Source organism: Copadichromis virginalis, linkage group LG7 (genome assembly GCF_057382275.1).
Source record: "Copadichromis virginalis isolate Kocher_CV1m ecotype Utaka linkage group LG7, C_Virginalis_male_GT1.1, whole genome shotgun sequence".
In the NCBI taxonomy this organism is placed as follows: Eukaryota; Metazoa; Chordata; class Actinopteri; order Cichliformes; family Cichlidae; genus Copadichromis; species Copadichromis virginalis.
The window spans coordinates 30,314,338-30,325,728 of NC_140624.1; the positions used below are offsets into that span (position 1 = coordinate 30,314,338).

General features: G+C 39.4%; 1 long non-coding RNA gene across 1 annotated transcript; it reads right to left on the reverse strand.

Annotated features, from left to right (window-relative positions):
- Nucleotides 1–8,280: 8,280 nt before the first annotated feature.
- On the reverse strand, nt 8,281–11,092 carry LOC146705310 (uncharacterized). The gene is made up of 3 exons (XR_014921334.1): nt 10,675–11,092; nt 10,533–10,599; nt 8,281–8,905 (listed from the first exon to the last, which is right to left on the reverse strand). It is a non-coding gene; the product is annotated as an uncharacterized LOC146705310 (long non-coding RNA).
- Between the last annotated feature and the right edge of the window lie 299 nt (nt 11,093–11,391).

The following is an 11,391-nucleotide window of genomic DNA, read 5'->3' on the forward strand; positions in this document are numbered from 1 at the left end:
AAGTATGTGAGTGAAGTGGTCTCGAACTGGGGAAGACATGATTCTGCAGGTCACCTGCCCAGTGGACACAAAAAAGAAAAAAATAGTTGTGTGGACGAAATATGAATGATAACATGGCAAGTGTTTGGTGTTTCTCAGCCTGAAACAACTGTAATGCCACTTTCTGTTTTTAAGAAAGGAGAGTTCCAAAAAAAAACCAGAGAGAGAGAGATGTGTGTTGTTTAAGCAGTGAGGAGAACAATGAAAATGTCTTAGTTTGTCACTTTCAGGTGAAAAGCAGACCTGGATCAATTTTCCACATGCAGCAGTTGGAAGAAAGTTATAGGTTTCACATCATTAGGAAACACTGAGGCAGAGCTTTTGGCTGAGTGGTGTTTACAGCTTAACTCCCATGTGTTCCTCACCCTGAAAAAACAAGCTCCATGGAAGCTAACCTCTGCCTGAAGACAAGGAGTGCAGTTCCAGAAGCACAGCACATCTACAATTCATAGCAGCCCAAGAGACAACAACAGAGTCCTGAGAGAGGTCCAGCAGCAGTGTGTACAAATGGCATCAGAGAGTAAGAAAACCCCATCATCATGGATGGATGGAGATGCGTTTCCAGCAAGCTGCAACTTCACTGTGTGTGAAGATGACTTTTGAGGAGACTGTCTGAGTGACATTTGCCACTTTTGGAGCGGAATGGCAAGATGAGACAGTGAGGATGACACAGGACAAAGCTGAAGAGAACTGTTTGCCATTGGACTGCAAAGAGTGAGAGGAGCAGGTGAGAACACAGAGGAAGGCTGTCGTTTAGTGTGGGAAATCAAAATTTGGGTTAGCAATCCTGGGAAAAAAGGAAACTGATTTAAGTGGAAAAATTGTGAAGGAGTTTGGACCACAAAATGAGAAAGGTATATAAATCACACACAAGCAGAAAATGCATTAACCATACTAACCCTACATGCATATACACATACAATGACACTCATGAAGACCAGACAGCATCTTAAGCATGAGATTCTGTTTGTCATCTTGTCCAAGTCACTCAGTAAGATGGAAGTGATACGTAGACTAGTGGATTAAATATTATAGGAGGACAGATGATTGCATCATAGGGAGAAAACAGAATGCTGATGAGGAGTTTTGCATGATTGTTGAGTTTCTGGTGGGTGAATAAGTTTTAACATGGCACACATTTGGTTACATCTGCAAGTATGGCTCGTCTGTGAAGCACTTTGTTGTACCTGTGACTTTTAAATGTGCTATAGAAATAAAATTGAAATTGAAATTGAAATTGAAACATGAGAACAGAGATGGGCAGTAACGCGTTACTTGTAACGCGTTACTTGTAACGCGTTACTGTAATCTGATTACTTTTTTCAAGTAACGAGTAAAGTAAGGGATTGCTATTGCAAAAACGGTAATTAGATTACAGTTACTTTCCTGTAGGAACGCTGCGTTACTGCGTTACTAAAACCGTGATTTTTTTTTGCGAGAATGTCTCATGACAGTGACGTAAGCGAGTGTGACTTTTGTGACAACAGCTGTGTGCAGATCAACAATGGATCATATATCGAGTGCAAGAGAGAGTATGAGCGTGCAGCGTTTAAAGCGTGGAAGTACTGACCTTACTTTAAGTTTGATTCCATAAAAAGTGACAAAAACATTAGCGTCCGTTATGTGTGGGAAGAAAACTTCTTTTTACACCGAAAAAACCCCTAAACTTCCAAGCAAGCACCGAGTAGCTACGACGTAATGGGAAACTCACAGAGAAACTCGCGGATTCTTCAACTGACCGCTGCGGCACACCTGCACCAGGGTAAACCTCCGCCTACCGTAGTCCTGCTTTACAGGTGAAAATAGAGCAACAGGACCACTAGTCTTTGACTTTATTTATTTTCTGCTGTGTTTTACTTGCATCTATTTGAAAGAGTGAGTGTAAACACAAAAAATATTTTCTTTTATGTGTTGGAATGTGTAGAAAATAGGTTTAAATGTTAAACAAATTTCTTCCAGTCAGAGAATGGTGCATATAATTAAATTTTTGCTTGATGCATAAAGTTAAAAGATTAAAACCAATAAAACAAGTTTTAAAAAGAGACTTTTCCATTTGATTACATTTTGTATGATGGATTATGCAGAAAAAGTAGAATTGGGCTGAAAGATCTATCGCTTTATCACCTATTCAGGTGTAATTAATTACTTTTGAAAATAAGTAATCAGTAAAGTAACGGGATTACTTTTTTGGGGAAGTAATTGGTAATTAGTTACTGATTACTTTTTTCAAGTAACTTGACCAACACTGCATGAGAAGAAACTTATTATGTGATGAGACAACAGGGTTATGCTGTATGTTGTGTGTGGTGTGGCTGATTGGATGAATGTTTGAGATTAAACTGGCTGATGATTTGTCTCATGTTACAAAGTTGAGCCTGCCAATTAGGTTTGGTATGATTTATCCCCCTGAAATGAAGAACACGTGTCATGATTTAACAAGGCCTTTCCTTTCCTTTCTTTTCTTTTATTCTTTTTATTTTGTTACTTTCACAGTGCACTGAAAGTTTTGTTCAATATTCTTTGTCATCTAAGCAGATCTAAATGTTTCAATAGGAAGAACTACACAACATGTTGTTGCGAACGGTTGCAAAGTGAGTTTCTCCAAAATTAGAATGGGCTCAGGAGAAAGTCATTTATTTGGGACAATTAGGAAGCGAGTCCCTTTTTCTATAAGGATACAGCGAGGTAATCCAGTCTAAAATTCTTCTTTTTCTTTTCAAAATGTTGTCGTTTTGCTGAGGGTGGAAACGAAATGTGACAATAATTTCCACTATCAGCAAAAGAAAGAATCAATGAGTAAATGAATGAGTGAAAATTAAAAAATGGGGAACTGACTGACTGATTGGTAAAAGCTGACTGGACAGACAAAAGCTTGACTGACTTGACTCCAGTATGCAAGAGTGCACCTCCACCCAGTGACAAAAGGGTGGATGTATGTATGTATGTTTCTTTTTACAGGAGCAGAAAGATGACAGCAACAGGATGCATGAGCTTTTGGGCTGTGCTGACTTAACCTTTTAATTGCCACTTTCTGTGTCTTTGTGAATTTACCAGCAGTGTGTTATTCATTACCTTGTGTTGCTCACAGAAGTCACTTTGAGAAAGAGTGTATACACCTGCGCAGCGCTAACATTTACATTTCTTTTCTACAACAGAGGGTTAATCATGTGTTTGATCATGTGATTTACAGTATGACACACAATTTAATGTTTTTCTACCACAGGATTACTGAGTTTTTGTGTGAAGAAATGGTATCACTCTTGGCTGGAAGCAGTGCTTAAACAATGGAAAAAACACAAACTTTGTCCAAAAACCTCTCATGTTCAGCTGTTTCCCACTTTTTCTTTGGTCATTTTAGCCTGGGCCCACCTACTATCCTTGGAAACATAAAATGATTGGCTAGAATCTCAAGTGTATCACATCTCAGGGGGGGGGGGGAAAGCACCGAAATAAAGCTGAGAAATCCTAAATCAGTCTGGTTACCACCGTTTATGCCATAATGGCACCGGATACCGGTACCCATCCCTACTCTCCGGATGCTCCTAATTTTATTCTTCGTGATTTTAACAATTGTAATCTTAAGAAATCACTGAACAATTTCTTTCAATATGTCACTTGTCCTACAAGGCATAACAAAACGCTGGATTTGTGTTATGGACCAATTAAGGGGGCATATAAGTCTGTGGCCAGACCTGCACCAGGTTCTTCGGATCACAATGTTATTCACCTCCTCCCTGCTTACAGATCTGTGATTAGGAGGGAGATGGCCTGTGTCAAGTGGACTAATGTCTGGACAAAAGACAGTTGTGTTGCCCTTCAGGGGTGTATTGATCGCATTGACTGGTCCTTGTTCCAAGACAGCATTTATGATTTGGATGAACTCACTGATGTGGTGTGTAGCTACATCTCTTTTTGCAAAGACTCTGTGATTCCAGTCAGAGAACTTAAGACTTTCCCCAATAACAAACCGTGGCTCTCTAAAGATATTAAGGATCTGATTCTTAGAAGAAAATTGCTTTTAAGGAGGGAGACGTTCCCACTGTGAGAATATTGAAGATGGAGGTGAGGCCTGGAATAAAGATTGCCAAGATGAGGTATAGAAATAAGATTGAGGCAGAACTCAGTAGTAACAACCTCAAAAGAGCTTGGCTTGGTATGAAAACAATGCCAGGGCTACAGACAAAAGGTAAAAATAATATTACCTTAGACGGGTTTACCTCTGACAAACATCTGGCAGACAGTCTTAACAGTTTTTACCTTCGTTTTGAGAACTTTGACTGTTCTAGGCAGACCAGCACACTGAGGGAAAAGACTATCACTCCCCCATCTATTTGTATTGATGAGAGGGGGTTAGCTAATCTTTTTAGACACACTAAAAGTAAGAGTCCCGGACCTGACAACATCTGTGGACAGGTACTGAGAACTTGTGCTGATCCGCTGAGTGGGATTTTCACCATATTTTCTCACTTTCTTTAGAGCTACAGACAGTACCTAAGATTTAGAAACATGCTATCATTGTTCCTGTTGCTAAGGGCAGTTCTCCTAAGGTACTGAATGATTTTAGGCCTGTGGCTCTGACTTCTTTAGTGATGAAGACATTTGAGAAGATAATTAAGAAGGAGATTTTAATGCATGTTGAACACCATGAGTGGGGGTGAATCGTGTATTTTCTGATGTGCTCTCCTCCTCTACTGGTTCACCCCAGGGTTGCTGCCTCTCTCCCCTTCTGTTCATTCTGTACACAAATGAGTGTTGCAGCAATTTCACGAACAGACACATCCTGAAGTTTGATGATGACACAGTGATCGTCAGTCTTCTAGTGGGGGACGAGTCAGGCCATGGACAGGTTGTAGATGATTTTGTGAATTGGTGTGATGAGTCCTTCCTTTCACTTAATGTGTCAAAAACTAAAGACATGATTATTGATTTTAGGAAGTCCTCTTATAACTCATCACCTACTATCATTAAAAGTGCTGATATTGGATAGTTGAGAGTTATAAATATCTAGGTGTGGTACTTGACCATAAACTGTGTTTTGAATCTCATGCTGATGACAAACACTGTTCTTTTTAAATTCAAATTCAAATTTTATTTGTCACATACACAGTCATACACAGTACGATATGCAGTGAAATGCTTAGACAACTGCTCGTGACCTAAAACAAAAGACTATGAATAGGATAGGAAATAAATAGGGTAAATTTAACTAAGAAAGAATAAAATAAAATATTAAATTTTAAAATAAAATAACTGTACAACAAAATACACAATACACAAAATATAAATTATAGAAAATGTATAAGAATATATGAAGAAATATAGAACAGTAAGAGCAGCTGTGCAAGTAATAAATGGTAATGGTAAGAAATGTAATGTCCAGGGTTGTGCAATCCACATATTTAAGTGTCTTGTGCAGTGCAAATATGCTTAAAAGTGATTTATTTAAGTGACTTGTGACTAAGTGAGTGATTTTATTAGATGACCATGCAGTGTAGTTGTTCAGTGGCAACTAGTCTAAAGAAATGTCCAGAATGTCCAGTGTGTGTAAGAACTGTATGTGTGGGTCAGTACTGTGTGGTGGTGTGATTGAGAGACCGTATCGCCTGCGGGAAGAAGCTCCTCCTCAGTCTCTCTGTGTTGGTCTTCAGGCAGCGGAATCGCTTTCCTGACCTCAACAGAGAGAACAGTCTGTTGTTGGGATGGCTGAGGTCCTTCACGATCTTCCTGGCCTTGGTCCAGCACCGCCTGCTGTAGACTGAGTGCAGGTCAGGGAGCTCGGAGCGGATGGTGCGCTCGGCTGATCGCACAACCCTCTGTAGAGCTCGTCTGTCCTGCATGGTGCTGTTCCCGAACCAGGTTAAGATGTTTCCCGCCAGGATGCTCTCTATGGTGCACGAGTAAAAGTTCCTGAGCACCTTGGAGGGCAGTCGGAAGTCTCTCAAGCGTCTGAGGTGGTAGAGACGCTGACGGGCCTTTTTCACCACGGTGTTGATGTGACAGGACCATGACAGGTCCTGCGTGATGTAAGCCCCGAGGTATTTGAAGCTTTCCACTTTCTCCACTGGGCACTCGTTGATGACAGGGGTCTGGAAAATTAGATCTTTTAATGTCTCATCTGAGATGCTGTCTTTGTTTTATAGAAGTTTTATCGAATCTGTGATGTCTGTATCGCTGCCTGGTTTGGTAACCTGACGGTGAAGAATAAGAATCGGTTGGGACTTCTCATAAAAACTGCTAGCAAAATTTTAGGGCGCTGGCAAGATAGACTTTTGGCCATCTACAATAGAAATGTGCTTAGAAAAGCTCATTCTATTATTAATTGTTTGAACCATCTACTTCACAGTGAGTTTGAGTTGTAGCTTTCCGGCCGCCGTTTTAGAGTACCGAGGAGGAGGACTAAAAGACTCCAGGTCTCTTTTATCCCTACTGCATCTTGTCTCCTTAATGGCAAATAACTGTCCTTGGACTTTCTATCACTATTATTGTCATTATTACTTTATAGTATTGTTCTGTTTATTTTTATCCTGCTGCTAAACTAATTTCCCCTTGTGGGACAAAAAAAGAAATTGAATTGAATTGAGAAAGGCAGAGAAAGGCCCTGTAACTTACTTGGTGGATAGAGCTACAGACCCGTGACACCCTTACCCAGTTAGCTACCAGCTATGACCTGTACACGTGTTCAGCTAATAAAATGGTTGTAACTGGCTTCTGTCCAGCTTCTTTTCAGTTATACAGCGATGATGCCCTCTAGTGGTGACTGCAGAGTTAATCGGTACATAATGAGACGTTTGAGTTTTGCCCAGTGTTAAATTTTTTTATCAGGTTTGATTTTTGGGATTTTGGAGACTTGAAGGAAAATACTTTAGGTGAACTTGTATTTTTAATAAGTGCTCTATAAATAGTGATACATTTGATCCAGTTTCATTTCTTCCTGCTTTGCTCCGTAAGCCACTGTGCATTTGCACCTCTGACACTTATCTTTGTAAGTTTCAATGATTTTTTATCTCACTGTCCTTTTTTCATGATCAAATGTAAAGTACAGTGTTCAGCCCTGTTGACCAGGTGGGAAAACAACTGTTTAATGTTTTATATGTTTGCAAGTCCAGCTCCAGATGGGCAAAGTGTGGATTTTGCTATTTGCTTTCAGACCCAGAAAATATCCTGAAGCAGGGTTAGCTACAAGCTGCTTATAGTCTATTCGCTCTGCCAGTTGGCTACTCTCTTTATCACTGAGCAGCAAACTTCAGGCCGACATTCACTGCTTTACAATGCCTGACAGTTTCCATGGTATCTAACCAACAACCCAAAACGTTTGCAGTCACAAACTTTTACTTCGTATCAATGCAGGAAGCCACTACTCTGCCTTAGCTCATCTCGTCTCCCTCAGCCTGCAGCAAAAATCCACACCGTGTACCTGTGTCTGGTTCAATTTAATTGGGGGGGAAACAAAAACAAACCAGCTCTATCAAAGTAAAACGTTTTGTAACAAATTAAATTAAAAACATTACCTAATATAATGATAAATAAATACATCCTTTAACATTTTTAACAGTTTAACCATGAAGTTAATTTGTTATCATGCAACAGAGAATATATTTGAACTTTTTTTAAGCATGTGTTATTTAGCTGTGATTATTGTGAACTGCATATTTATACACATTTTATTCTTTTTTTTTTTAACTGGGTTACACTCATGTCTCCAAGGTGGTAGACTTTGCTGAAGTGTTGGAGGCACCCAGGTTCAAAGCACCAACCATGTGATTATCAAACATCTGAAACCAGCCTGAAGCAACGTAAACACAGAAAGAGACGAGAACTGATGTTGCAGCACAAATTTGACTTGAAGTATGCAAGTCCCAAATTCAATTTGTCTTAAATTTAGGTGTGTGATTACCATGCCCAAAAGTCCAATCCACCAGCTGTCTGCTGCAAAGTGACACACGATGGCAGAATCTGTCCAAGGCTTCAGCCATGAGGAAAACTGACTAACAACGCAGTGACGTGGGATCAATCCTGGTTTTAGGACCAACGCTAGGGAGGAAATACATGAACATACAACACAAGCACACACAGTTATTAAGTGTCAAACATGCAACACAAATGGTTTAAAAAAACAAAACAAAACTGAATAAAATAAAAACCAATAAAAAGTGAATGTAAAATCCAAATCTCCAAAAGGGTAAAAAATACAAACTGGTGAACTTGAATCATCAAACTTGCAAAAAGAAACCAAAAAGCAGTTCATGAGGACACACAGAAACAGACGGCGATAAAGGCAAATCGACATTGTCTTTATTGACAGAAGGAAAATGAAAGTCTCCCTGGTACTTATTAGGCTGTCAGTGTAAAATGTTCCTTTCTTGAGCAGTGCTGTTGAAATCATGTTTTAGTTATGTAACACCTGCTTAGTATAGTAGGGTTAAACTTATAAACTAGATTCGAGAGGAGTAAAATAAATTTGAGAGAATTGAGTGTTGAACAGCCGGCAGCTTTATTACAATGTTACAATGGTGCAATAACCCAATGTATACAGCACAGAAAATTAACAGAAGATCAACAGAAAAGAGCACTCTTTCGAAAATAACAACAAAATAAAATAAAATGAGTAGTCTCTTTAGACCTGACTCCTGATGAGCAGGATATTGGGACTTCAACAGTTTCCCAGAGAAACAATCTGTATCAAGTAAGCAGTTTTTGCTCTTGCTTATTTGAAATCCTGCGATTCGAAGTAATTCAGACTGTAGCTCTACTCCTGCATCCAGAACAGCTGGCCACACTGCTTTTGGATTCGCCAAGAGTTTTCACAGGGTCTGGCTCGCCATCCATATCCAGAACCACTTCAGATCCAGGATCACAAAAAACCAGTCTGCACATACAGTACAGAGCAATAAACAAAACAGTTCTTAACAGTTTTTCTAAATAAAACGAGATCTCATAGAGTTTTCAAAATCAAGTACACTGTTGTTTTAACATTGTTCTGTCTCTATGAATTCCATTTGTATTGCTTTACAGCATTACAATCAATTGTATTTATATACCCCTTTTTAAGGCATATGTAATCACATCATGAAATGTTTGTAACGTAAGTAGTTTTACATAACGTATTTACATGAATCAACCCATAACTGAAATGACAAAGTGCAGAAAAAAACACTGGACAACATTTATGGCTAAAAGAAAAGTGCATCCTGCATTAGTTTTGCGCATTTGTGAAGATGCCCAATCAAATAGACAATAAAATAAAATACGACACTCCATTTCACACACAATTCAAGTACTCCGACTGGCTTTAGCTTGTTTTTTTTTTTAGACAATAGGGCTTTGGAGTTGACGTCATGCCGCAATGCATTGTGGGAGCGCAGCTCCATTTTCGGGGTCTACGATCCAAACAAACTCACTGTTGGAACGGCGACGACGACAAGAAACATGTTTAAAAGCAGCTCAAAAGAAAACGGACGGTATAGAGACCGATTGCGTCCAGAGGCGAAGCAGCAGTATTTGAAAAAAAATAGAGTGCATCGCAAATCTGGACCCATACGACATATGGCAGTGGAGTAAAGACCCAGACGACTTACCGCCACTGTCCTACCCCGATATCTTCACCTATCTTGTTTGTGGAGTAAGCGCTTACACTGCGAACCAGTTTCGTAATTACAAGTCACTGGAGGCGCACATCCAATTTAAAAATGGCTGGGTGCAAGATTTGGCTATTTTCAAGCCGCCAAACTCTTGAGTACGTCGTCAAAGTAAGTCAGCTGGAGTGCATCGAGTGAAATAGCCATTTTCCACCCCCCACCATAATTAATGTTATACATTTATCAGTAAACTGCTAAAATATCGTTATCATATTATGTGCCCATAATTGTAAAGTAGATGCAAATTAACACATTGATAATCGGGCAAATTATTAACGCCAATTTGTGTCCTCCCTGTCTCCTCCTGCGACTCTTTACATAGCACATATGTCTGCAAAGTCACTCCATTTGATGTTTGATCACAATTTCTATAACTTCCGAGACCACCAACGATAATATTATTCAGCTATAAAGTGTGATGTGAACATATTTAGAACTTACCGGAATGAAAATGTCTTGAGCACACCAACTGATATCTGGAGATGTAACAGAACTTGATATCAGCTCGTCTCACGGCTGCTATCCAGGCTAGACGCCTTCGTTTGGTAATATCCGATACATGAGCTCCTTCATGTTGCTTCCAGGTTGGGAAAGCATAAAAAGACAATCCAAACTTTATTCCCGTGCCGGTCGTAAGATCTAACATTGCAGCCGACCACACAGCAAGTACGAACCATGGCTATGCTTTCGCTCCTTACTTAGACCCCCAAAATGGCGGATCGGGCCAAAATCCTTTCCACGCCCACCCCCGTGACATCACGCTCCAAAGCCCTATACAGAATTTTCACTGTTGCAGTTGTTACCACATGTAAAATTAGCATAGATTTTCCTGCTAACTTATCATTTTTAGTAACTCACCGGAGTTCCCAAGAAACAAACACACGCTCTGCCTGGTTTTGGTCGAGAGTAAAACACATAAAGGCCTCTGAAAAGTACATAACTTTAAGTTAGAGACTGTAAAAAATACTTTATAACACTTATTTTATACCGAAAGACTCACTGTGTAGCTTGTTAATTGCTCTTGGGTGTCTTGCTCCATTTTGCCTAGCTTAATGCAGTAACGTGCTTTTGTTGCATTTACTGAACTACGGAAAATCAAAGTGTGTTCAAGGGGTGTCGGAAATAATAATACAAGGTAAAAAACAAGAAAATACTAGTAACCATGTCTATAGGGATTACAGTTACATTAATCTTTTTTTCTTTACCATCTTTGGGAGAGACTCAGCTGATGTTACTCTGCACTTTAAAAGTTTTTGCATTATCAGACAAAACAAGAGCTGCTTTGAAATAATCAGATCACTTTTACACACTTCCTGTCATTCACAAATTCTCTCTTCACTTTAAACTCTGAACTTTTCACCACTAATAACAGAGCACTTCTCCTTCTGCCCTTCTCATTAATCTGATGACCTTTGCCCGGCTTTATCATAGAGAATGCATACAAAAAAAAAAAAAAAATGACAAAGGATGAACTGAAGCTCTGCCATCACGTAATGTCGCATACTGCTGTTTCTGATGTCATTTAGAAAAAAGAAAAAAAAAAAAGAGAATGCATACATGGCTGCAACGCTCTCACAAGAAAGAAAATGATCTTTTCTACATAATTTACTCAATACCAGTGGCTCATTGTTACAGGGCTGTTATTAACTGACTGATTCAAGCTAAAATAGGCACATTTGCTGGATTCAGTGCAAAGTATTTCTGAGTGATTACCTTT